Source organism: Molothrus aeneus, chromosome 8, assembly GCF_037042795.1.
Source record: "Molothrus aeneus isolate 106 chromosome 8, BPBGC_Maene_1.0, whole genome shotgun sequence".
Classification (NCBI taxonomy): domain Eukaryota; kingdom Metazoa; phylum Chordata; class Aves; order Passeriformes; family Icteridae; genus Molothrus; species Molothrus aeneus.
The window spans coordinates 7077074-7103237 of record NC_089653.1 but is presented as its reverse complement, the minus strand read 5'-3'; the positions used below and the strand labels follow the sequence as shown (position 1 = coordinate 7103237).

Sequence of the window (26164 nt, the reverse complement as noted above, 5' to 3'; positions counted from 1 at the left end):
TGGGGAAAGGTTAAGGGCCAAAAGGCTATTTTGTGGTTTGGCTCAATTTAATCAATGAATTTAGGGCCACATCAAGTGTATTTGTGAAGTTAATCACAACACGGGATCAAGCAGATCAAGCAACAGATAAACTACCAGCAGCTGAAAGAGCATCACAAAACATTTTTTACAGGGGATATATTAATATTAATATTTTATTAAATCATAGGAGGCCTGTAGGGGAGACTGGTTTCAAAAGGAAAACTATTTCTGGTCAGTATCAAAGAACTACCTGGTGACAAAGGGTAGCAAGACTCAAGGTGGGATCAGACCACTAGGCCACCAGGGGACAAGGGTGGGCATGATGCGTATCAGGCTGCATTCTTGTCCAGGATGAAGTAGCATTACCCTTTTGCCATTATTTAAAGTTCTGGCAGTTTACATGGAAAGACTGAAGAGACTACCTCAGAAGGAAGACATTCAAGATTAACTCTGGAATTTATCACCTACTTGCCCTACCTGGTCCATCAGCAGAAGAAAACAACAGACATACCAATGACTGGGGAAGGAGAAAAACCCTTATATTCTAAAGCTGACCTGATTGCAAATGTGAGATGCTGGGCTCTCCCATGGGTAGGAAGAGAAGGGCAGCTGATGGAAATGTTTCACTGCACAAGGTGATAAATGAGATAACCCTGGCTGTTGCTGCCCACTAGAGTGCAGGTCAACAGAAACACCTTTATCTTCCACATTGGCAGAACCTGGTTCTACCCTTTTTCTTCTGTCCTGGGATAGCTTAGGACCAGTATCAACAAAGAAATAAATCCCTCAGAATGATGCTAAAATTTGATACAGCTGGAGAAGTTGAACACTGAGGCTGTCATCAAGAGATGACTCCATTTGACTTGCCTGAACTAGCTTCTTTCATGTCAGCTTTTGATCAATAAGCATCAGATTCATTTCTGGATGGTACCTCTTACTGTGTAAAGACAGAAGTTGTCAGAAGCTTCCATTCAGCTGCCATAATCCCCACTGTATCCCTCAGGTTTTAAAGGGAAGGGAAAATTGACCATGGATTCACATGAAAATGAAAGGAGCAGCCCCTAATGATGATGTAAATTTTAAGACAGAACTGATGTCTCTAAGTTTGCTAGAAAACTTCTCAGTCAAATGATCACCACAACCCTCATAGAAATTGCAGAGACAGGGAATAATAATTCCTGGTTTGCTGCATCAGATGCCTGTCACTCTGCTCTTTCTCTGCCTGCATGACTCCAGATTTGTTTGTTTCTGTTAATTATTAGGATCCTTTGTCGAGTCCAACTTACCTCTGTGATGACACAAAAACTTCTGATCAGTAAGAATGAGCATTTCCTCAGATGCCCAAAAATCAGAGATACTAGTAAAACACAAATTCTTCCCACATAACAATGTGTAAAAGAGACTACCCTCTGCTGAGGGCAGACAGCTCAATAGCTAAGAATGAAAACATTCAATTTTAGGTACAATAACAGATTCTCCTGAGCCTCCTCAAAAAAATGCAGCTCACAAGAACCTGGTTTTGTGTTATACACAGTCTATTAAACCAAAAAGAGACCTAAATGAGAGTTCAGCATTAGTCTTGAGCAATGTCAAGTATGTGACAAGTTCTTCAGGAAGACCTGAAGGGCAGAAATCAACAAGCTGATTACACTGAGCAGCTTACATATTATTTTGACCTGTGACATACCTTGGGATATCCTCTGAGATGAGATCATTGCCCTAGAAATTAACCCACATGGCAGGTGAAGGACATTTAACCATTTCAGAAACCTCATGTATGGGAATCTGGAATGAGATTTTTACATGGTGGGAGAGCCTGCAGCACTGCCACTCCTCCCTTCACCAATTTTCCAGAGTCTACTACACAAGGCAGTCCCTTGTGCCTCCTTTTGCCTCTTCTTTCTTGGTGTGCACAGAGATGTGGAAAACAGTGCCCATAAGTGGACCTACCCCTGGGAAGGGGGAAACATCCCTAGAGCTGGCACAGGACTGATTTAAGGCTGGCACTTCAGCTTTGCCTATGCATCTTGTGAGGATTCCAGATATACCTGGCTACAACTGACTGTTCATTCCACTCACCAGAGATAATCACAGCAGACACAAGGGACTATGCAGTGACCAAGATCTGGCATTGCTGTGGGTCGCAATCTGTCACATCATCACAAACTGAAATTAACTGTGGCTGACATGAATAAAAGTGGCTGAGAACCAAGTACCTGAAGAATGTACAATACCCATTGATGGTGATAACCATCACCAAACAGCTGGCACTTTTTAAAGCAGCCACCCATAAAATGCACAAAGTCCTCAGATCAGTCCTCCTTCTGCAACAGAAAACTAAGCTGCAAGAGCTGGACAAGGGTGCACTGCTAACAGCATGTTAATTCAGCTCAAGAATACATTTTTGAATCAAATATTCCATGGTTTGGTTCACATCAGGTGCAGCCAGAGTGCATAAACTGAATTTTGACAGGGAAGGTGTGCCACCCACCAGTGACAAGCATTCAGTCCATGGGACCAGATTACAGGCAGTCTGAAGTACTGTCCTTTGTCCCTGAGCTGTGTGCAGTATGGACCCTGGGTCCTCAGCACCAATATTTTCATTCACAGATCCCCTGCTACTGCATCACATGATGCATCAGTGTAGCTAGAGCATCAGGTGCTCTGATTCCTTCTTTGGTATTTGGATTAACATAACTGGGGTAAAGCTGCAGCTGAATCCTTAATGACTGCCATGCCCAAAAGTACCTGGGATAACACATAAAACTCAAAGCTTAAAGGAAGATGGGTCCCTGGAAAAGTCTGACTCAACAGTACCAGGTTTCATGATAATAAACTCCATGAAATGCCTGATTTTATTCTTATGTAATTAAGATGCTTGTGCAGTATTAAACTACTGATACTTTAGCAGAGGTTGTTAGTGACTGTACACACACATGTGAAAGAGGTGTTGACACTGGATGCTGTTCCCAAGCAGTGCTCCCAACAGTGCTGAAAGAATAAAAATCACCACCAAATAAGGCATTCTCACAATTTCAGTGCATTTCTGTGGGGAAAATGTTTATCGAGCTTCACTAGAGCTACAAACATAGAATATTCCAGAGACACTGGTGACCTTCTAGCACAGAGAGTTGTTGAATTCACCTTCTGTCCTTGTTCTCTTTCCAAAAGATAGAATCAGGCTCTTGCTTCTTGAACTATATGTGACATTTCTTATGCATTCTATTCTTTGTTAATCAGTGATCTTAGAAAGACATTATATGTGCTTTTATTCATTCCCAGACACTATTACCACTAGGAAACTACCAAAGGAGAGTGAGACCTCATAATGACAGCAGGAAAAACCCACCCAAGGACCTAAACACTCACTGGAACAGCAAACACTTCAGGATGGCAGACTTCAGGTAAATGCTATTTTCAGATCATGGGTCAAGTTCAGCCCTTATGTCTCAAATGCAAATCCAGCAACATTAACAGAGTAGTGCAGGAGGCACACAGATGGAGGGTTTATTTGTAATGTCTAGTGCCACACAGAGACTCATCTGCAAAGAAAAAAATAATTTAAAAAGAAGAAAGAAATTGAATCTTGTGTTTCATGTGAGACAGAAAGGAGAGGAAAACAGAAAAGTAGAATAGTGTTGGATGGGAGGAAAAGGGAATCCATATTTTTATTTCATGACCTGTCTGTAATGCCATAGAGCCCCAGCTATGAGCACACACACTGCAGGTGCACCAATTGCATCTCATGCACCACTCACTCCTTCAGTAGAAAGTTTTGAGCTCTTTTATGGAAACCCGATCAGTGATCCAAGGATACAATCACCCAGCCTCTTAGCTGCTCTGCAAGTCTGCTGTATGCAGCAAGGACACCTGAGCATTTCCTTTTCCCCTCCCCAAGCACACAGTTTGCTCTACAATGTTTGTATACTTTTCTGGCAGGAAGGAAGGGAGCAAGGGAGGAGCACGTCAAACACCTGTTGCTCCCTTGCTTCTCCTCCTTCTGTCCTTTCATCCCCTTCAGCATAGGGTAACATCTGGATAAAGGACTTAAGTATTTTTCCAGCAAATAAAATGTATTAACAAAGAATCAAACATCAGGATTTACTGTTCAAGTGATCAGCTCTTCCTCTCAGCCTAATGCTTTACAATATTTATGAAGCTTGGAGTTTTAAAAGGACAGGAGTTTTAGAAAGCTTCCCAGAGCTAAAATTGATGTTTATTTCTTCTTGGATAAAAATACTTCTGTGTATCTGAGCCTGTCCCAGATCTTATGCTCATTAAGTATTATGTCGCTTAGATAAAGAACCCTAGTAGAAATACTGAAATCACTTTTTTTTCTTTAAGAGTGTGTAGATGCACTGTATATCTGAGACATAGAATCAGGTGTGCAAATGCAACATACACAGAAAGAAAAGCATAATCTAATGGAAGAGTACCTCAGAAAAATACTGAAAATAAATGAAGCCATTCCGTTTCCATGAGGTGTGACTTTTGATCCTGAAATACAGCCTGTACTGAAATATTACTACTTACACTGAGCAGTCATGACAACTCTTCAGCATGATCCTATCAATGGTGGGTTTCTCCCCACATGCATTATTTTTGCCTAGAAAGATCAGCAGCTAAAGGACTCCCCTTAAGCACACTGGAAAAGCTAATTTCCACCTCAGCTTCTAGTAGAGCTCAAGCTATTACAGCTCAAGCTGAACATTTGGCTTCAAGTCAGCTGTGTGTCCTGAAATAGTACACAAACTGAGGATGAACAAAGTCATTGAGACTATTCTGGCATCACTTCCTTGCTCTTGCTGTGACCATATGCAGAACCTCAAGGGCCTTCTTTTATTATTATAATTTTTCAAACAAGTATATTGTTGCTTTCAGAGTAGTGTCTTGACCAATAGACAGCAATTCCTCCACCTAGTCTGCCTCGGTATGTCCAGTGACTGATTTCTCTTTCTTCTAGATGTCAGATGCCACAATACCTACTAAAGGTCGACTACACAGATTAAAGGTCTACTCCTGTTTGTCTCTACAGCCCCTCTCTATGGCCCACAGAGAAGTCCCGACATAGACACCTGATAATCTGTGCCACGAGACCCCCCAAGAGCCTCCTGCTGTTGTCACAGCAGCTCACAGTAGACTCCACAGACAAAGCAGGGAGAAAGAAAGGGGAAGGGAAAAAAGAAGGGAAAAAGATATCCTTCGGGTTTTCACTAAGTGACACTCAGAGGTACCAAGCGCCAGGAGGTTTGTGCTTCCCGTGCACATCATACCCGTCTATTTTTGCCTTGCACCTCGTGGCCTCGCTGCAAAAGGAAGCCAGGCAGATCTGCTTCACCAAGGACTCAGCCCTCTCTGTCCTCGGAGGAGGGGAGGATGCCACCACCTCCTGCTCTCTCCCGACCAGCCGGGAGAGCACCTGCGGGCAAACGGGACGCGCGGGGCGCCGCCACCCGCCCCCTGCGGACCCGCTGGCGGCCCCTGCCCCGCACACCGGCACTCGGAGCACGATCGCGCCCGGGCGACGCGGCACCTACCCGGGAGGGCGGGACGCCCGGCGGCCGGGCTGCGTGCGGCGGGGCTGGCCCCGGCCCGCAGGGGGTGGCGGCCGCCGCCGCGCCCCCTTCCCGCTGCTCCTCACGGCGGCGGGGGAGCGCCCGGAGCCGCCGCGGCTCGGTAGGGAGGCGGCATCGCCCCCGGTGCTGCTCCGCCCGCCGGGCCCCGCGCCGGGGTCCCCGCCCGGCCCGGCCCGGCCCGGCCCGGCCCGCCCTGCAGCGCTGCCTGGGGCGGCGGCGGGGCCAGCGGCAGCCGTGACGTGCCAGTCCCCGGTCTATTTTTAGCGCGGCGATTGGATTTCATTCATGAAACCGCGGCCGCTCGTAAAGGGGCGGAGGATGGAGCCGCCCCCGCATCCCGCCCGGCGGAGCGACCCATAGCCCGCAGCGGGGATCACCGGGCGCATCCCGCCCCTGCCCCACGGCCCGCAGCGGGGATCACCGGGCGCATCCCGCCCCTGCCCCACGGCCCGCAGCGGGGATCACCGGGCGCATCCCGCCCCTGCCCCACGGCCCGCAGCGGGGATCACCGGGCGCATCCCGCCCCTGCCCCACGGCCCGCAGCGGGGATCACCGGACGCATCCCGCCCCTGCCCCACGGCCCGCAGAGGGGATGGCCGGGCGCATCCGGCCCCTGCCCCACGGCCCGCAGCAGGGATCACCGGGCGCATCCGGCCCCTGCCCCACGGCCCGTAGAGGGGATGCGGGAGCATCCCGCCCCTGCCCCACGGCCCGCAGAGGGGACGGCCGGGCGCATTCCGCCCCTGCCCGCAGCACAGGCTTTCTGCCATGGCATCGCACGGTAAAAGCTCGGACACGAAACAACTTGAAATCAAAACAATACCCCCTCACAGGCATACGTCTTTATACGTATACACTGTAAATACTGTTAATACAGTCACAGTGCAAAGGTCCTGAAAGCCTCCCTGGATGATGCCCTAAGTTGGGTATGTGATTTCTTACTTTAGGTGCTGCTGATAGATTTTGAAATCACTTGTCTCTAGTCTCACCAGTTTTTGAAGGCTTCATGTAAAATACACACATCACAATTAGACCACAACCTCCCTTTCTCTTACAACGACAATCTAGACTTGGTGTTTTCAAACCAGTGAAAGCAGCTCCAGGCCCTGTGTGTTACAACCCACACCTGGCTCCCTGCCAAAATTGCAGTCTCTGGCTCTGTGTTTACCATTTGACAGCAACAAAACTGTCTAACCAGTAAGAGGCATGGGCACAATTGCACAGTTAAGGACAGTTTTTGACATAGCAGTGACTATTTATAAAGTAGTCACTATTCAAAAAATATTCTCTTACAGCAACCTGGTCTCACACATTGCACAGTCTCGTAGCATTAACACAGTAATTTGCAGGTAAACATTATAAATATGTTTAAAACCCCACTTACAAGAAAAGTTATCTGTACCAGTAAAAGGTTAACAGTATCCAAATGCATTTGGTTATAGTCAATTACTTACATTTTTCAAATACCTAGAAGCCAAACTTACATTAACCAGGTCAGACTGCAACAATTTTCAGTTGAGTACATCTATGTCAGGACAAATTACAGTTTGCAACTTCCTATAAAAGGAGGCTATTAGGGGCAGGAGAACAACAGGAATCATGGCAAATATTATTTTCCTAGCTTTGCACAGTTTGGATGGACGAAAACAAATGCATCAGAAAGCAAAAGAACTCTCACTCAGACATCTACTTACAAGCAAAAAAATATCAAGTTGATAATGCAGGCAACAAAAAGTAAAAATAAAAGTAAACAGATTTAAAATGTGTAGTATGATTACCTTCTGGTTTTTGAGTTTCAAGTTCTATGGGAATTTTTCTTCTCCACAAATGAGAGTTAAATTTTTCATTCTGTGCAAGAACAACAACCCCATATATTCACTTGTCTCTCAGATACACAGATTTTGGGAAAACAAAAAAACTTCATGTTCATCCCACTCAATTCAGGAGGCTGGGAAAAGCCGTGTTATACAAAAGGTATTCCTTTTACTAAACTGTTTCAGTATGTCAATTTTTAATTCCTTATTGGTACCTTTTTTCTACAATCTAAATGATCACTTCCTGGAGAAAAATCAGAGCTAGAACCCATGTCTCTATTAAAAATACCTAGACTATCACTGCTGCAAACAGTGAGTGCTAATGTGAGAACAGGTAAGTTAGCATCATATCAGAGAAAACTGACACAAAGCAACCAGACTTGCCATGATATTGACTCAAGAAGTGTTGGACTGCAATTAAAAAAAAATTCCAAACCAAGCCAACAAAACCCCACAAACCTTTAGATCTGATTCCCAGCTCTTTACAGAGCTTTTCTACAGAAAAAAAAAAAAAGGGGGGAAGAGGACAGGAAGAAAGTGTTATTTTTAGTGCACAATAGTAAATTTAGCAAAATACAGCAATAACAAAGATTAGTCAGGTGGTTAAAATGGGAGAAAGAGAACAAGGGCATTGCTTTTGATGGGGGTAAAGAAAATGTCTCAAGTTTCTCTCTTTTTTCCTGTTTCATCAAAGGGTAATAAAGGCTTCTGCTGCTGTGGAAATAGGTACATGCTACTATATCATTTCCATTTTAATGACCATCTACAGCAATTTTTACCATTCAGTGCTCTCCTACCACAAATGTAAAACTTCTTACATAATTCAGATTTTCCAGTATAAAGTATGAAATAAAACCCCAGGACAATCAGAAATTCTCTGTTCTCTGATACATAATACTGTATGGAAGCGTATTTACATTTTCCCAAACTTTTAAAACAAACAGTTTTGTTTTGACCATAAACTTGAGTGACACATTGAGAAGTGGTTGGAATGCATCTCTAATAGGGTGTGGAGCAACTGACAGTTTCTAGGCTTTGGTACAAGAAAGCACAGTAATAAACCACAAATATTCCCACTGACTTTGCATAAGCATTAAAAATACATGAATGGTAAAGTTTTACTCATTTGGATGGTCAAGTATTCCAGGTAGCCAGCTTGGATTTTTCATTTTCATTTGTTTGTTTTCAGGGGGGAATAACAGCTAGAGGGAGAGGGAGAAGGGAATAAGCTCTGTCTTTGCAAGCAATCCTAAAGGACATGGCATTGGACCATGGTAGCATTTAACTACAGTCTGCTTTTGCCAAGTCAATACAGCTTTCCAAAACATGTTTATGGGCTGCCAAGCGAGCTCCGTCACTGCAGCTCAGTTATGTGCTTTAAACACTATCTCACAACTGAGAGAACAACCGGATAAAAAAAGACTAAAATAATAATTTAAAAATGCATTCACTCCCATGGAGAATTCTACTTAGAATTATCTTAGTTTTGCTAAATTATAAAATGCATTTGAAAGGACAAATGTAAATCCACATCCCCATATGCTCCAATGTATTATTTTTTACTCTGGGGCTAAACTAACCTTTTGGTTTTGAGACTGTATTTCTCAGCTGATTAAAAAACATCAGGAGAGAGCATCAGTTGTGCACAGACAGTAACTGAGTTTACAAATAACCTTTCTACTCCTGGATTTTGAGAGTCAGTTTAATTCCAGAGGCTGCTCCAACATGCAGTGTTAGCAGAACTCCTTAAAGAACTTTCTACCAGCTCAGAAATGCTGAAGCTCAGTGCCCTCAGGCCCTTCCATCCCCTGCACTTCTGAGACACCAGAGAAAGGCTCAGGAGGACACAGGTTGAAAAAACACCAGTCAAGGATAACAGGAAGTGCAGGAAGAAGGGACTACAAGCATTTGGTTTAGCTTCTTTGACAAATTCTTCTGGAAGGGGAACCTATGCTTCTCACCATCCCATCATAATCTAAGTCTGCTGCATCTACAGAGGATTGATAATCTAAGCATGGTAACTCTGGGGTTTAGATTTTACATTTCTGTTTATTAGCATTCTGAGAAAGTCTACATCCCAGAACCAAGGGCTATGTAGAAGCAAGAGGCTCTTCCCTGCATTAGATGTCTAGGTACAGTCTGCTTAAAAAAAAAATTTAAAAAGTGGTGACGTGGCTCTTTGCTCCCCCTGAGGACCCACTAAAGCTTTTAATTCTGGACAATTGAGATTACTTCCCTTCTGCTTTAGGTTGCAACACCCAAGCACAAATGCAGTTTCCTATGACAAGCTACACCAACACCACTCAGCAGGGATAGTTACAGAACTGAGCTTGTTCACTAAAAAAAGGCAGGTCTGACATTGCAGAGACTGCCTGGGACTGTCCAAACCCAAAACCAAATATTATAGGACATCCTAGAGTTTTCTCTCTCTCCCTTATCCTTGAATGCAGGGCCTTTCATATTAGAAGGCTTTAGGAGCGTGTTAGGATAAAAAAATGTTAGTGGAAATAATTTAAATGCACAAGGAATTAAGAAAAACAAAGCAAGTTAAATTGTCCTGTATGGGTTCCACATAGCATATGGCAATCCCAGAGGGACAGAAGGTGCTCTCTTCAGTCCATGAAATTTGCTTTCAACAATACAAAGAGAACATGAGTGAATGTTGTACAACCAAAATAAGGAAATGTGGTACTTCAGTTATGGACTTCACCATCCACCCATTCCATGTGGTATGTGTAGTCTCAGCCAGCTGGCAGCATGTGAATTAAAACATCAGAATTACCAGCTCCTGTCATTGTAGTCTACTTTTCCCCCACAATTAGGCTTAGAGACTTCAATGACGTGGGTAGATCAAAATAATTTCTAACTACTTTTGTAATGGTTTAGAATATATTTCATTAGATTTTATCCGTAAAAAGTTTATAAAGAGAACAAATGGCTTGAATAAAACTATGTAAGAATATACTCTATAAACATGGAAATAAAATTCAACTCATTTCCTGTCAATACAATTTTTGTATTAAAAGGTTTGCATTCAGGGCTGCAATGTACTCTTGCCAAATGCTCATGCATTCCTAATTAGCCTTCTTTTCAAAACTATTGCACATTGTACCCAGTCTGTTCTTCTCTTTGGTTAGCATTTGACGTACGGTGTCTCTATTTAGTGACATCAACATCTGCTCTCAGCCAGCTATGCAAATCGATTAGGCCAGTTGTATCCCTTTTTCTACAGTCCCACATTTGTCTTAATTCTCAGAGATGGAGACATGTAACACAATGATACCGTCACTGTGTTCCCTAGACACCAACACAAACCACTATACATTTATTTGTTAGGTTTTTTTCAGTTCTTCATTGAATGCTAAATATAGTGCAAGACCATCATCACTTAAGAAGCCCGCAGTGCACCAGATTTTGTTAGAGCATTCTGTGAATGATATACAGCACCAGTGGTTTGCCTTATGAATTATATTTCCCCATTCTTTTTCACTAGAAAAGGGATACAGAAGGTTTAATATAGGCGTGTATTTTGAACAGCCAAGTAAACAGGAAAGAAACCATCTACAGAAGGAAAATGCCAATACTTATAATTTGGAATAAAAATTAAATATCTACATTTTTTTCAGAGGGTTATATTTCCACAATGCTTTAGTTTTCAATCTAATTATGTGTAGGATATTGGCTTTTGCATTTCTCTGCTTCCATATTTAATCTTGTTAATTACAAGACCCTAGTTTTCTCCACCTCACTCCAAAACAGAATATCATTTTAGGTGGGAAGAGTCCTCCAGAGGTCATCCAGTCCAAGCTCCTCCTCAATGCAGAGCTAACTTCAAAGCTAGATCTGGTTAAGGACAATCAGTCCACAATCTCCAATCCACATGTTCCATTGCTTAGCCACTCACTATGCAAATGGCTTTTTTTACAACAGTGAGAAAATTTTTTCTTTACACCTTCCTTGCTGCTACTTGTGACTGCTGCCTTTTGTCCTTTTGTTGCATGGAGAAGATCTGGTTTCCCCATAACCCCTTGTGACTACCTGAGGTAGTAATGAGATGCCCTCTTAACCTTCTCTTCTCCAGGCTAGATAAGCAGCTCGCTCAGTGTGTCTGTGCGTATCTCATGTTTCAGTTTCCCCACAGTATCAGCAGCCCTTGGTTCAGGGCACTATTATCATTAGCAGCACTGTCTTCAGTTGGTCAATCTCTCTTTAGAACAGTGAAGCCTGAGCAGAGTTTCTCAGCAGCCACCTCACAAGTGCCCAGCAGAGGGGAATAAGCCCTGCCCTCACCCTCCTCACTGCTCTCAGCCTCAGGCAGCCCTGGACATGGCTGTCCCCACTGATGGAAGGGCACTCAGCCGAGCCAGGTATGTCCCAGCCTGTTCACCTGTACTGTCACAGTCTCTCTGATGGCCCTTAAACTCTGATAAACAGCCTTTGCTGCCATCCTTCTCTTTCTACAGACTGCGGGGTCTGGTCTTAAAAGGGAGTGGATCCACTTGAACAGTTCCAATCTGCAAAGTTAGGTGTACCAGGATACAATTAAGCAAAACAAAATTTTGGCTTAATAAGAAGAACAGCAAGAGAAACAGCTGAGCAGTTATGTAAGAGTCTCCCAAGGGAAGAAGTGGCAGAGTTATGGCTCACTGCACTCCCAACCCAGAGAGGATGAGGCTGTTTTAAGAATTGGTTCTATGGCAGAGTTTTGTATCACATGTGTAATCTCTTCTAATGGGAGCAATTTTGCAACAGCTTGTATTTGCTATATTCCACACTTCTCGCTCCTCAGGACTACAACATGGATACAAAAGATTTCATCAACTTATAAAAAACACATCCAAAAAAACACCCAAACCTAAATAGAAAAAAACTGACTAGTAGGAGGATTTCTTCTTGACTGTGTCATTTTGCTGTTTGGCAAGGGAATGAATCTGGAAGTAACAGTGCTGGCATCTGCATAACTGTTCAGAGCTTCTTAAAATGTTTCTGCCATCTAATCAGATGTTAATGGAATGGAAAGAACTCCTTTGTGGAATGAAATAAGAGTCATAGCAAACAGTCAGCTGGGGAAGATTTTCTGTCTGTCTGTCTGACCTTGTGGCTAGCTGTCAGTCTCCATCTCTTCTCTATATAGATCAGTCAAAATTCACTTGTCTCTGAGAACTGAGTTTCCAAAAGACTTGAAACGTCTTTATACTACAGCTACAGAAGGTTTTCAATGACATACACAGTCTTTGCTTCTTACTCTTGATCTAAGCCATTGAGCTTTAAAAACCGTATATAAATGGATCAGCCCTTTTTATTCCAAGCATTCTAAATGCTCTCTCTGCCTTTTGAGGATTGCATTAATCACTAATAAAAGCTAGGAGATTTAAACGCAGGAGGATACAAAATGTAGACCAAATTTTAGAAGCTAAAATATTGGTCAAAGATTTCAGAAATTCCACAGGAGCAATACGCAAATAGAGATCTCTGCAACAATGTGCCAGCCCTGCTTGGAGTTGCTTCTATTGGTGGTATAAAGAGATGATGAGGACAAGTCTTGAACACAGACCTCTAGTTACAGGAACTGGAAAACGTTGGGTAGGGTGAGGGGAAGAAAAACAAAGTGGATTTTGTTGCTTTTTTCACAGTTGCCAAAGCCTAGTGTTACTGGTCTCTGAATCATTGCTTATATACAAGAGCAGCAGCCACCAGCCATACTCTGATCTTTATAGGCTGTCAAACCAACAGAGCAGGATTAAGTAGAAGAATCAAAGGCAGCTTAATCTCATCATCACTGATGTTAGAGAAACAGCCTTATTAGCTACAACTTACTCCTCTGTACCTCTGTCCCATAGTGAGCTAGACATGAAAGTAAGACCCAGTTATGGTTTTAAGAGCCTGATATAAATCCTTCTGAGAGAGTTGAGGAAAAGCTTCCAGGGACTCCTCTGGGCTTCAGTTCGGGGAGTAATTCAAGAAGAAAAAGTCCACAGAATTAGTTGCTACATGCCTGTCTTAGAAAGATGATAACTTAAAGCAGCTGAAACAAAACAGAAATGAATGATGCACCTGTAACTTCATTATTTTTTCACTAGGTTGTTCAAAGAGTGTGCTTATTTGGATTACAATCCCCCCCAAGATTACAGTACAATTCTTCATTTATTTTGAACAGTGTGATTCTGCACAGTAGTAACACTGTGGGATTTTATGAATTCAAGACTAAAATTCAAACTTTGTTACATTCTCTGTATTTTATACCTTGGAACTGCTCACTTTTTGAAAGAGAAAGCTTTTCCAGGAAGGTAAGACCTTCCTGGTAAAGGTAAGCCTCTTACCACCACCTTACCCCAGTTTACTGACATGATTTAGTCACACTAGCAAAGACTGCCTTGCAAAGCCTGTATTTTTACAACACAACAAATTCATTGGGTGAAACTGGACTAGATCAACACAAGTTTTCTACTTTCCAAACACCACTCATGTATTTTAGTGGTTTACTTCAATATGTCTAAACAAATTTAGTTCCAATTTTTTTTTGTTTCTCCAATGAGTTAAGATCATAAACCATATGCAAAAAGAATATTACCAGAGTTGGTTCTGATGGATATCTTTCACTCCCTGAAACACTTCCTATAAATTCTAGAAAAATGGTGTAGCTGAAGGATAATGGTAATTGCAGAAATTGCAGAAGAATGCACACAAGTGATCCATACAAGAAAACACACACGAGTGATTCCAAGTCTAAGCAGCAGGCAATAAAGACAGTTTGCATGTTTCACCACAGGCTGCTTGATGAGACTTCCCTAATTATGTTTATTAGGAATAGTTTCCAAGAAGGATTTTGTTCTTTTAAATGCTACCATTCAAAAGCTATCAACCATGAAATCACATACTTCTTGCATATATTTGCAGTTTTCACAGAGGGTGTAGGACTACTTCCAGGATCTGCCTGAGAAGTATCACTGTTACACGTTTGAACTACAGATTAGGCACAAATCAAAGAACTTAAAGGAGTGTGTGTATACTGTGTAATTTGCAAAGTGCTTAGTAAAAGACATCACCTTCCAATTACACTTATAACTGCAGCATTTAAATATGTCAGGAACAGACTATACCTTTGTAAAATTAAAAACAAACTAGAACCAGCCATTGCAGTGGTTTTGAAGCTAATCAGGCATCCAGGGAGCTTTAACAAAATCAAAGATATTCTAGTGCCTTGAAATTTCTCATCCACTCATTGCCTGAATGTCATATGGTCAAAGCACCACAAATTCTACTAGAAGGGATTTTTTCTCTTTCAACAAAGTAGCAAGACATGTAGCATTCTATTTTTAAACTTTTTTAAAGTCGTTTCCGAGTCAGGCAAGAGTTCTTTTCCTGGGTAACAGTAGAAGAGAAGAACTATAAAGGTATTAATCTTATTTACCCCCATACATACATCCATCTCAAGTGTAAACTGCACCTGTTGCTCAGGACAATTACTGGGACGCCTGCCCATGCTGAGCACATCTAGGAGACCATGCAGAAGCAAATTCTACCACTGAGAAAGCAGCTGAAAACAAAAAGCAGCTAAAGATCAGGTACTGGAACCATACTATGTTTTTGTTACTGCAAATCCTCATTTTGAGGGTACTAGGCCCTTGCTTCCAGAGGTGTGAGAGACAGGTAATTCCAGCTGGCAAGAATTCTGATGTAACAGCACTGATTTTATATCCCAGCTTTGATTTCTTATGTTGGGTACCTTGATTTTTAAGCTCCCTGAATTAATGGACATTTCAGAACTGCATAATTTCTTTCTTCTTTCTCACCTAACTATAACAAATTGTTCCTGATTCTACATAGGTGTTGTGAAAAACAGTCATTCATCTTTATGTAAAGCACAGCAAATCCCATGAAAAAGTCAGAAACATGGATTTCAACAGTATGATAAATACTGCTAGAGAACATAAATTTAATTACAAAGATCAAAAGCAACAAACAGCAACACTGCCCTTCCTCTCACACCTGAACCACCCACACAAGGCAGTCCTTGTTTCTAATCTCTAGTCATAAGCAGTCATAAGTCTGAGAAGAACTAGTTCAAGCAGTTTTAAAATTTAAAATTTTCTCTGACAAATTTAATTCTGTTGAAGGTTACTTTTGCACACACACCCCTCTGCTGGCTTTGCACAGTCCAGAACTTTGTGTTTACCATTCTGAATTGTCAGATATATTCAAGTGCCAGATTGCACTGTAGAGGCAGTAGCTATTTTATTCCACTGACTGTGAAGACACTAATCTCTGAGAGAGCAGTAGCTTCTTTACCCAGACAGCTAAATTTACTACTACTTGTCTCATAATACCTCAAGTGACACAGAAGCCCAAAAGCAAATAAGCTTTGACTGGGATATTAAGGAGTAAATAACACCTCTACAAAGACACACCTTCCAGAGAGGCAGCATTTTCTGACTCAAGCACATACCCATCCACAAGTTAGCTTTTTTTCAGACCTGCAGATATATTCACTTTGAGAAGTAAGACCAAATCAGAGAAACAACAGGAAAAAGTGTGGAAACAGCAAGTTTCTGAGAATATTGTTCTGTAATTTACCTACATGAGCTATACATGTTACTCGGAAATTAATTTTAAAACAGTCTGGGAAGCAAGGCTTGACACTGGGAGCAGAGGTGAAAAGAGAAATTTGGATTCTTGGGTGCGCCATTTCTCTCAATAGGTACTTTTTGATGGTGAAATCAGTCAATGCATATTAAATAACTCATAGCATCACTGTCCTGGTTTCAGCTGGACTAGAGTTAATTTTCCTCCTGGTTGCTGGTACAGAGCTGTGTTTTGGACTCACTATGAGAACGCTGATGACGCACGGGTGTTGTAGGTGTTGCTTGGTAGTGCTCACTCCAAACTGAGACATTTCAGTGCTCTGCCAGTGAGCAGGTACACCAGAAGCTGAGGGGGAGCAGGGCAGAACAGGTGACCCAAACTGCCCAAAGGGACATTCCATACCCTAAAAGGTCATGTCCAGTGTATAAATTGGGGGAATCAACTGGGAGCTGCCAATTGCTGCTGGGTCTCAGCCAGCACATGTGCACCATCTGTTTTTCTGGGGGTTTATTTCTCTCCCTTTCTTTTCTCTCCCTTTTAATTCCAATGATTATCATATTTTATTTCAATTATTAAACAGTCCTTAGCCCACAGGTTTTACCTTTTTGTACATAAGCAAGCAACTACATGGTACTTAGCTTCTGGCTGGGGTTAAACCATGACAATCACAACTTGCATATGTGTAATAGTATATACTGGCTTTCAGGAACTGCATTGCCTATAAAATGACTTCTATTTTTATTCACAAAGTATATGTTTGTCTTTGATGATGTCCTGAAAGGGGCTCATTAAATTACTAATGTAACTATTAAAGCTATTAAATTACCAATTTTGAGGGATCAATTCAAAGCACATAGAGATAAGCATAAATCCAAAGTAAACCAAGTGTCTCTTCACTTCATTGACCCTCCTATGAGGCTCTGAATGCTAAAAATGTCTTTCTCCTGACAAGATTAACCCCTTCATTGTATAATCCTCCCTGGCCAAAACAGTGGAAGTAGCTGCTCTGAGGGCTCACAGAATGTTCTGCTTGGTAGTACACAATGATAGGGGGAGGAGGGATGCTTGGTTTGTGTTTACTTTTAGAGCCCGGGGGGGAGATTGCTCCCTAAGCTTCCTGACAAGATGTTTATTTTTATTCACATTGTCAGTATGCTTTCCCATGAACAAATATTTATACTTCAGAGGAAATGTTTCAGTGACATGTTTCAGACAGGATAAGCAATGTTCACTTCCCTTCCTTTTATTATGAGAAAGCAATTTGGCTTACAAGAGGAAGTAAATAAATCAATTCCCCAGAGATGCCTGGGAAGGGGCAATTCTTGCAGGGAACCCGTCTTGAAAATACATGCAGTATGACATTAGGTCAGTATTAGCTGACCTGCAGAGGTTTCATTTGCAATTGCAAGAAATGAACACATCAGAGAATTATTGTTTCCTTTGTTTAGAGAAATAGACCATTCCTGTGCAATCCTGTCTTAATTAAAACATTCTCCCTTCTGACAAATTTTAGTAGCGTCTTATGTCTCTATCTGCACTATTATAATGTACATTTAATACATATGGAAAGCTATAAATCCATCTTTTGTTAATACTTCTAAACATCTAACAGACTAAGGCCAGTGGATGAAAATAACCTACTTTCATTGACTATTCCAAATTGTGACCAGAGGGTTTGACTCTATGATCTCCAGAGGTTCCTTACAACCTGAATTTCCCCTGATCCTAAATTAAGGACATGTATTTGGTTTAACTAACTTACATACTTACCGCAGGAACTGTGAAGATCTGGCTGTGATGCTTGACAAAAGCAATATAAATATACACCTGTAGCTCGGGCTGGCAAAAGCCCCACTTTTCCCTAGGCTGCCTAGTGCAGGAACTGAGAAAGCTGCCTGGATGCATGGAAAAGTGCAGGTTTGTGGTGCAAACTCTTCCTTCATCCCAGGATCTCGCTCATTTCCTGCACCTGCAGTTAGTCTGTGTGAGTATTCACTCTTGAAAATCAGACTTTGCAGCTTCCGTTTCTTTGATGCTTGGAAAAAGCCTGACATTGGGTCAAAAACTACTCTGTGCAGAAGCTGCTCATTACCAACCCTGCAACACCAACATTTGTTTTTATCTGCTGGAATATCAGAACAAAGCTGACTAATCCTGTAAATGAAACTATTATTTGTAGGACTTTTCAGTTAAGACTTTTGGTACAAAGTTTGCCAAGACACAGATGTTATAACTCTAAAATACTTGACCAAAAGCTGCTGGTCAGAAGAGCAGTGACAGGCAACACTAAGTGAAACAAGCCAGGTTTTTTTTTTTTATTTCTCCCTGTCAATACTTACCTCACAGGAGAAAATGTTCACATCCATTTTTAGCAGCTTGATCAAAAGCAGAATGTCATTAAAAATACTTCATGTCTTTCTCTTAACGTGGCACTCCTAAGGAGGAAAGAAGGAAAAAAAAAATGAATAAACTTTACTATTTTCAACCTAAAATTACAACACATGCAATAGCAACAACATCTTTTATGATGCATTTTATATTGAAAAACAGGCCTGCTTGGTCAACAAAACAGTCTTTTGAAGTTTCAAACAGGTAAACTGTGAATCTTCACTAAAACTCTTTGCTCCAATGCAGTGAAGAAATCATGGGTAGCTTGATGAGCTTTTGGGCATAACTGGAGATTGACACAACTCTGTCAAATGAAGCTTTTTCATGAATAATTTCCTTATGGATTTAGATTTAAAAAAAACCCCAAACCACCTTAGGTGTCAGAAGCTAACACTGCTGTATCCCAGTTAAACAGCTCCTCTCTCTTAGGCAATAGACTCTGAGGAGGGATTTTTTGGCTACCTTCAAGGTGACAAGACTCTAAAATATGAGCTGACAGCCTGATGACACATGAACTGAGAATTCTGTGTTGCTTCCCCCCTTTGGTAACAAATTAAATTAACTATAAATGTCCTTCACTGGGTTTGGTAAATGCCTACTTTATTGTGGCTTGGTTCCCATCCAGGAGCAAGGTGAAGGTTTTCCAAGAAATGAAGGTGGGAATAACATTGATTTCACCTCAGATGCTGCCCCAAAAGCAAAGCTCAGGGGCACAAGTAGGTTTCAGAGGTTCAGGCCAGCTTGAATAGCAGCAGTGAAATGCAGAGTCTTCAAATGAACAGAGTAGTGGCCCACTGGGCACTCTCCCTTCTTATCAGGATCATTTCAGAACTGAATTTAGGACTGAAGTTAATTTCTCACAGAAGTTACAACCTTCTCTAGATACCCAGCACAACACAAGAGAGAGAGCAAACAGAAAATGAAGTAACACTTTATTCCACCTTTGTGGATTAGACAAGCCACAAGAATTGACACTAGAGCTAGAGGCATGATGTTTATGTCCTCTAAGAGTCCTGCCCTTCCCTTTGCTACTTATCAATAAGCATTTTAGTGGCAAAGACATATCAGTCTTCCTGAACTGCCATGTTTCATGCAGCTAATACTGTGGAGAATCTTCTCACCATCTTTTCTATTGTGCTCACCCTTACTTCTTCCAAGGCAGGCCCACACAGCTCCCTTCGTAAGCCCCACAATAATAGCTTTAACCCACAATTAAACAGATCTCCAAATTATTAATTAGTGACATTAGCATACTCAGGGCTCTAAAACTGTTTAAATAGATACCTTATGTGATACCGTACCATTTGTAACTGTTTACTTGTTTCGTGAGTATTGATGGCAGATCAGAAGTTACTTGCAGCTTCTTTCAGAACATTTCTTTTCATAAAAACCAAACTAAAAAAAGGGCATCTGGTTTATATGATCATAAACACAGAGCTTTCTATTTTTTTACTTTACTGAGATCTCATTTGCTTCTAACAGCCTTTCTCTGCTTCACCCTCATTAAAATCTACAGATATGACCTCCAAGGATATATCAAGATCCTTCTTACTCTCAGACATGTAAAGCCCTTCCACAATCTCATTCACAATTCTTTTTCATCAATCATTAATCATTTACGTTATTGTCCTATTAAAGGCCATATTAAGACTCTCCTGCTTGCTGGGATATTTTTTACGTTGTTTTGCTGTAAAGTGAGAACAGTTGTTTGAAGAACGTAAGCAGATAGAAATGTAGCTAAACCTGATTTTCATCATTACTAAAGCATAAGCCTAAAAGTTCCACTTCATAGATAAAAGTTTATGGCCTTCATCCCCCTGCCCCTCAGTCTTCCACTTTCTGGTTTTGAAGATAGCTGAGTTCTTAATTAGCATTGTTCTACCCTATTACAACTCCAAAATACAAACATCTCTCATACCATGGTAGTGGAGGCAGATCTCTCTCTGTGATGATGATCTGCACTCAGAGGAACACAGCAGCTAAACCTTACATGCACCTTCCTTCCCAGAGTCTGGAGGAGCTCACAGCTCAGAAGAGAGCTGCCTTGCTGTGACCCTCACCCTGTGTGCCTGCAGAGAAAGCATCAGCTCTGGCAGTGGCAGTGCACTTCCTTCTCTCTCCCATCTGCTCTGCACCCAGGCAGGCAGTACCTGAGCTAATGCTCACCCACAGCAACGAGCACACTGTGTGTGCAGGACATGCAGCAAGGTCACCGTGGGCTGAGGGAAACTAAAACCTGCTGGAACACACAGTAATTCACTGAGGGATGTACTTGCATGGTGTAATTCTCCAAACAGGGGGATTTCTTTTAAATAGGCAGGTGAGGAACAGGAACACCTGCTGCAGGTTGGCAAGTGAAACATTTGCAGTGCAAACCAGGCCCAGAAGGATCACAAGGGAGGCCAGGTGGAACACTGGGCTCCCTGGATGACTCCTTGTGTCCAACAGTCACGTCTAATCTGGTTTAGAAGCCTCTTATGTGATGGACAAGACACTCCCCATACACATAGACACTACAGAAAACTAAAGAAATCTCAGCCCAGTTTTTCCCTCAAATCCACCTCAGCTTCACCTTTGTGTTGTTCAGAAGCCTTAGCTAATCCAGTCTTTGCCCCACTCCTGTTTTGTTTGGTTTGTTGGAGATTTCTATTATTATTATTAGTAGTAGTATTATTATTACCAAACTAACAATATTGCAGAATTTTATCCTCTCAAGTTTTTTTACAAGCTTCCTTTAACTGGCCCATCACCTCTGTGCATTGGTTTCAGTTTCTGTAACACCACAAATTCACGGTACATCTGCCCCAAGTCTCTTCAACAAACCGTGAGGGATTACATGGAAGAAAAGCGCTTTTAAGCCTTATGTTTCTGACTTGCTTAATATGGTCTCACTTCAAACTTTTGCCTTTAAAAGTTCAAATACTGGGAGAAATTTAAGTAGAAAAAAGACCAGAACCTTAGTTCACTGTTGTAATCTTTACTATGACACACCTCACTTGCTCTACATTACACGGTTGAACAGACAGTAGAAATGTTACTTCCCATTGATACCTAAACCAACATTTCCTCTCAACGTACATTCAAACCTTTAATGTTGCTGGATACACAGCAAATGCGAGTGTTTTGCCCTTTCTAGTTCAGTTTTGGTATGTTTTTTCTGGGATCTCTAAGAGAAACAGGAACTTTTTCCTGTATTGATTACACAGACAACAACATGATGAAGTGTGATACAAATATTTCCATTTAACTAAGTACAAATGACAACATTGGGTGTGAAGTTGACAATCAGGTTCTAAAAGAGGATGGGATATTATGACTGCCACTAGCCCTATCTTAAGAGCACCCCCAACAACTCAGTTAAACAGCTGCTAAACGAAAGTGCAAGTAACTAAAGCTCAGCTTTCCTATGCTCCCCAAATAGGGAAAAGGTTTTCCCTTTTGTCATCCCTTTTTTCCAAGAGCTGCAGAACAGTTGGGCTAGGTATGGCCTCCTGCTTCTCCCCAGAGGTTCTCAACAACTGCAAGGAAGGGAAAGAGCTCTTGAACGTCATTCTCCTGCTAGCTCCTTTAGGGAGGCACGTCCTTCTTTATAACCAGCTCCTCCTGTATCCAGCTCTCTACATGCATTTGCACTCTGTACCAATTACAAATTTCATTCTTGTTATGCAGAGGACCATTAATAATTTAAGATTAAAAAGGAACCTAAGGGCAGGAATATTCCATTTCTGCTCACGAGATAGATGGTACGCTGCTAGTATGTCAACTCAAGTTATCTTTGTGCATGCTATGTTAATTCAGCAAATTGCTTTTCAAACAAAGTGCATGCAGAAAGTGCCTGGAGATTCTACAATAGAAGAAAGTTTCATTTCTATGGCAAATGCGCCAAACCCATACCCAGAAAGTGAAATACAAAGAGAATTTAGTTTAGCCCGTTTAGTTTTCACAAACAGGAGTTAGTCAAGCTGAATTTTGTACAGAAGTCCTCTGTAAAAGTCATGCCAGATGTAGTGATAAATACCCAGCGCCCTGCGTGCACCGTGAGAAACCAGGGAATCAGCGAACACGTCTAACGGTATGGAACGGCTCAGGAGCGATGCAGCAGGACCGCCTGACACCCGAGCGAGCCGTCAGCATTTCTGACCTTACCGCCGAAGGGAACGGGACATCAGGGCGAGGCGGGCAGGTGCGGAGTCCGTCCTGGAGCGGGAGCCGGGGGCTCCTGTCAGGAGCCGGCCTGGAACGGGGAGCGCCCCCGGCCCGCCGGTCCCAGCCCCGCGGTGCCCCAGCCGCCCGCCGCTCCTTCCTCCGCCGCAGCTCCCACAGCGCCCGGCCCCGCTGGGTCACCCACAGCGACCGGCGGCGGCGTCTGCCCGTCCCGCGCCCGCCCCGGGGCCGCAGCGTCTCACTCACCTGAGGGCGGAGCGGGACCGCCTGGGGACAGGACACAAGTGACGCTCAGCGGGGTGCGGAGGGCGGTGCGGTGTCTCGGGTGCGGTGCCGTCCCGCCCTGCGGTGCCGTGCCGTTCTCTGCCGTGCCGTTCTGTTCTGTTCTGTGCCGTGCCCAGCGCGGAGCGGGCGCGCGCGTCCCAGCCAATCAGCGCCGTCACGTGAGCGCGCCCCGGCACGCGGCGCTGCTGCCGCGGCCGTTACAGCGGCGCGCGCGCGGCGGCGGCGGGAAGGGCGCGCGCCGCTCCGCTCTGCTCTGAGGGGCCGGGGGTCGCCGCGCCCCTCACGGGGCTCTGGGGCTGCCGGCGGCGGCGGCGCGCTCGCCCTTCCTGCCCTCGGGAAAGAGCGTTTCCAGGAATTGAGGGGCTGCGGAGGCAGGAAATCCTGCGGGGCCCCGTGCGGGGAGCGGCCGCAATGGCATCACCTCCGTGCGCGAGAGGGTGGGGTCCCCAGCCGCCTCCTCCCTGCTCCGTGTGAGCATCTGCACGATGAAATGTGGATCAAGGTGTGTGCGCCTCCCTGAACTGTGAATACTCCTGTGGTTAACATTGCTCACGAGTAAATCCCACTGCACTGCTCGCCTCAGATTACCCACCCACACAGAACTTTCGTGCCGAATCGTAGATAAAAAAAACCGTTAAGCTTGTTTTCCGCTCAGGATGCTTTCCCTTACACTCCCCTCAGGGTGTCTGACCTCTCTATCAATAATACGCTAAGAGAAGTCTTTAAAAAGAACAATGGCGGGACATCGTAAATAATCCAGCTCTGACAAGCATTTAAAACGGTTGGAGAACGTATTGCTGAAGTACGTAGGTAAATTTGATGAATGGCCCAGTAGCCTGGTGTTAAAGGAATTTTCTGCTTACTCAGGGTCTTGGACTCAGTTTTCCACCCTGGGTCATCCTGTGCTGTTGAGGAGGATTTGGGGGACTGCAGGGGCCAGGCACTTGGCCCTTGTGCCAGTGCTTCACATCGGTGATGTTTAGTGGTGGTCACGGGGAGTTTCTGACACCACAGCCCTTCTGGAAGGGGAAGGGCTGAGACATAGGGCCTAAGGACAGCAGGAGCCAGCAGTAATGCAGGTAGAGAGGCTGGCTGGGCTTGCAGCCAAGCTGCTCTCCTGTCTCAATGGCAGAGATCAGGCATTCTGTACAGAACTAATGAACCTAGCCCCCATATCACAAAAACCATAAGAGAAGCAGGGTTCGTTGAATCTACTCTCTTCCTTTGATGATTTTCATTTCATGTGCTTCCCTGTGGAGTCATGAAAGCTTGAAATATACCTGCTGTATACTGTATGAATAGTGAAATATACATGCATGCTGTATCAGGATGCTGAATTTTGCAGCAGGGGGAATTAGCCTGTGTAGAGCTTTGTGATGCGAAGGAAAGACTGCCTTCAGCACACAAATCAGCTTTAGACTACTATCAAACACTAGCATACCCTGTGTTTTACATTTGTAAAAGAAGTGTGGGAGAATGATCATAGGATTTCAGGAGCTGAGCCTTTAAAATAAATGGCACTGGTATTCTGAAGCCCTCATTAAGTGGACAGAAACTGTTAGCAACTTGGTTAAATGTAAAGTGCAAATAAATGACTGAAAGATAATGACCTTTGTTGCATATGTGGTACCAAGGACAAAGAAAGATTGCTAGGCCATAGTTACTTCCCAAAATTGGAAGGATTATTTTATTTGGGAAGAATTTATACAGAGTCCCGGTAACTCATATTTAGAGCCCCAACGAGGATGCCTCCACCATGTTTCCACAGTATTTGCGTGCAAAATTGTATAGTTGTGCAATTTCAGTCTGTACAAACAAACTGTCTAAATTCCTGTAATTTGTGCTGGAAACACACTATCATTTGCAAGGCAATTGGAGCAGACAGCTGAGCTCACAAGGGTTATCATCTGCATCTGTTCAGAGGACAGCCTCCAACCTTGTATTGGCTAATATTTTTAGCTTTGCTAACTAAACTGACATGAGATAAAAGTCCACCCACACAACAGGTTATATAGTTTGCTTTAAGTCAGCTGTGTTTTGTGAACACTGAATGGCTTGATTCTGTTTCATGTATTTCCTTCAGCACTTCAAAATGGATTTAGGTTGTTTGAAAGGTTCTCAACTGACAATTTTAGAAATTGAACTCTCATGTTTAATCCCAGACTGAGTCCAACACAAGACAACTTCTCAGCTGTATCAGAGAGGAAACATTGCTAGGCTGAGGATAGTCTCACTTATTTACTTTCTCATGCCAGCAAAGGCAGGATTTCCTGTTTTATCACTGATCTATAGTTACTGGTGTAGGATATTTTCATTACATTAAAATTATGCCTTCAATGCTAAGACTGTATGATTCATTCAGGGAAAAAAAAAAGCAAGTATTTAGTAAATCACCTGCTCTTTAAGGTATGATAATTCAATTTCAGCTTTAAATTAATTAGGCAGTAGTATGGAAAGCTAATGATCTTCACAGAACACTTGCTCTCTTTTTACCAACTTTCATTTATAGTCCATATTGATTTCTGAAAAATAATTTATGCTTTTAATATTGTGCTTGTTTTTGTGCAAAATTACAGGTGTTGCATCTATAAGCAGAGATGGAGTGCCATTATCCTTCAAACTGCATGGAATAGATGAGGAGAAGCTATGTAAGTTCTAGGCTTCCAGGAATGGAAGAACAACAATTTATGAAATTTGCTGTTAAGAATAATTGTTGGCTGACAGTTGTGTAACTTTTATGACAATATCTCTTGAACCCAGATATAAGACAGACTGATACCAGTCATGATGTTAAGACTGTGATTTTTCCTCATTCACAGGAGATACTGAGGTGACAAAAATGTTTATGATTGTGAGTCTTTTCATTGCTACACCTTTATCAAGCTGCAGTTACATTAGTCTGACTAGAGTAGCTCAGGTGACTCATGGCTTTCATTATATGTCTGAGTTCTTAAAGGGTAAAAGATTTGGGAGAGGTAATTCTTTTCTGCAGAAAAATGAAACAAAATCTGTTTTGTGACAGTAAGTGCATTTGTACTCTTCAGCACTCACTACATAGGATGGAGGTAGATTGTAAGCTTTGTGGAAGTCTCCTCAGCTGTTTCCAACCAGTGCCTTGGAGCAAGAAGCCACTGGCAGTGAATGGAGCACAGACCTTTGTGCCATGGGAGAGCAGGGAGTGTTCATGTGTTCAGTTCTGCCAAGTGAACTGTGGTGACACAAGAGGTCATATGGGACATTGGGATGAGCAAGTCCTGGGCTTTCCAGACAGGCTTGGAAGCCAATGGCTCATTATGCTACAATTTATTGGGATGCTTTTAATGTTTTATCCGC

At 42.8% G+C, this 26164-nt stretch overlaps 1 protein-coding gene across 1 annotated transcript in view; it reads right to left on the bottom strand.

The window, feature by feature from the left end:
• RHOBTB1 (Rho related BTB domain containing 1) overlaps positions 1-22896 on the bottom strand; it is a 48203-nt gene extending 25307 nt beyond the window's left edge. Inside the window, exons 1-2 of the mRNA XM_066554564.1 lie at positions 22793-22896; positions 18334-18429 (exon numbers count right to left, since the gene is read on the bottom strand). The gene's annotated coding sequence lies outside the window, so the exon portion shown is untranslated. The remainder of the gene's footprint in view (positions 1-18333; positions 18430-22792) is intronic.
• Between the last annotated feature and the right edge of the window lie 3268 nt (positions 22897-26164).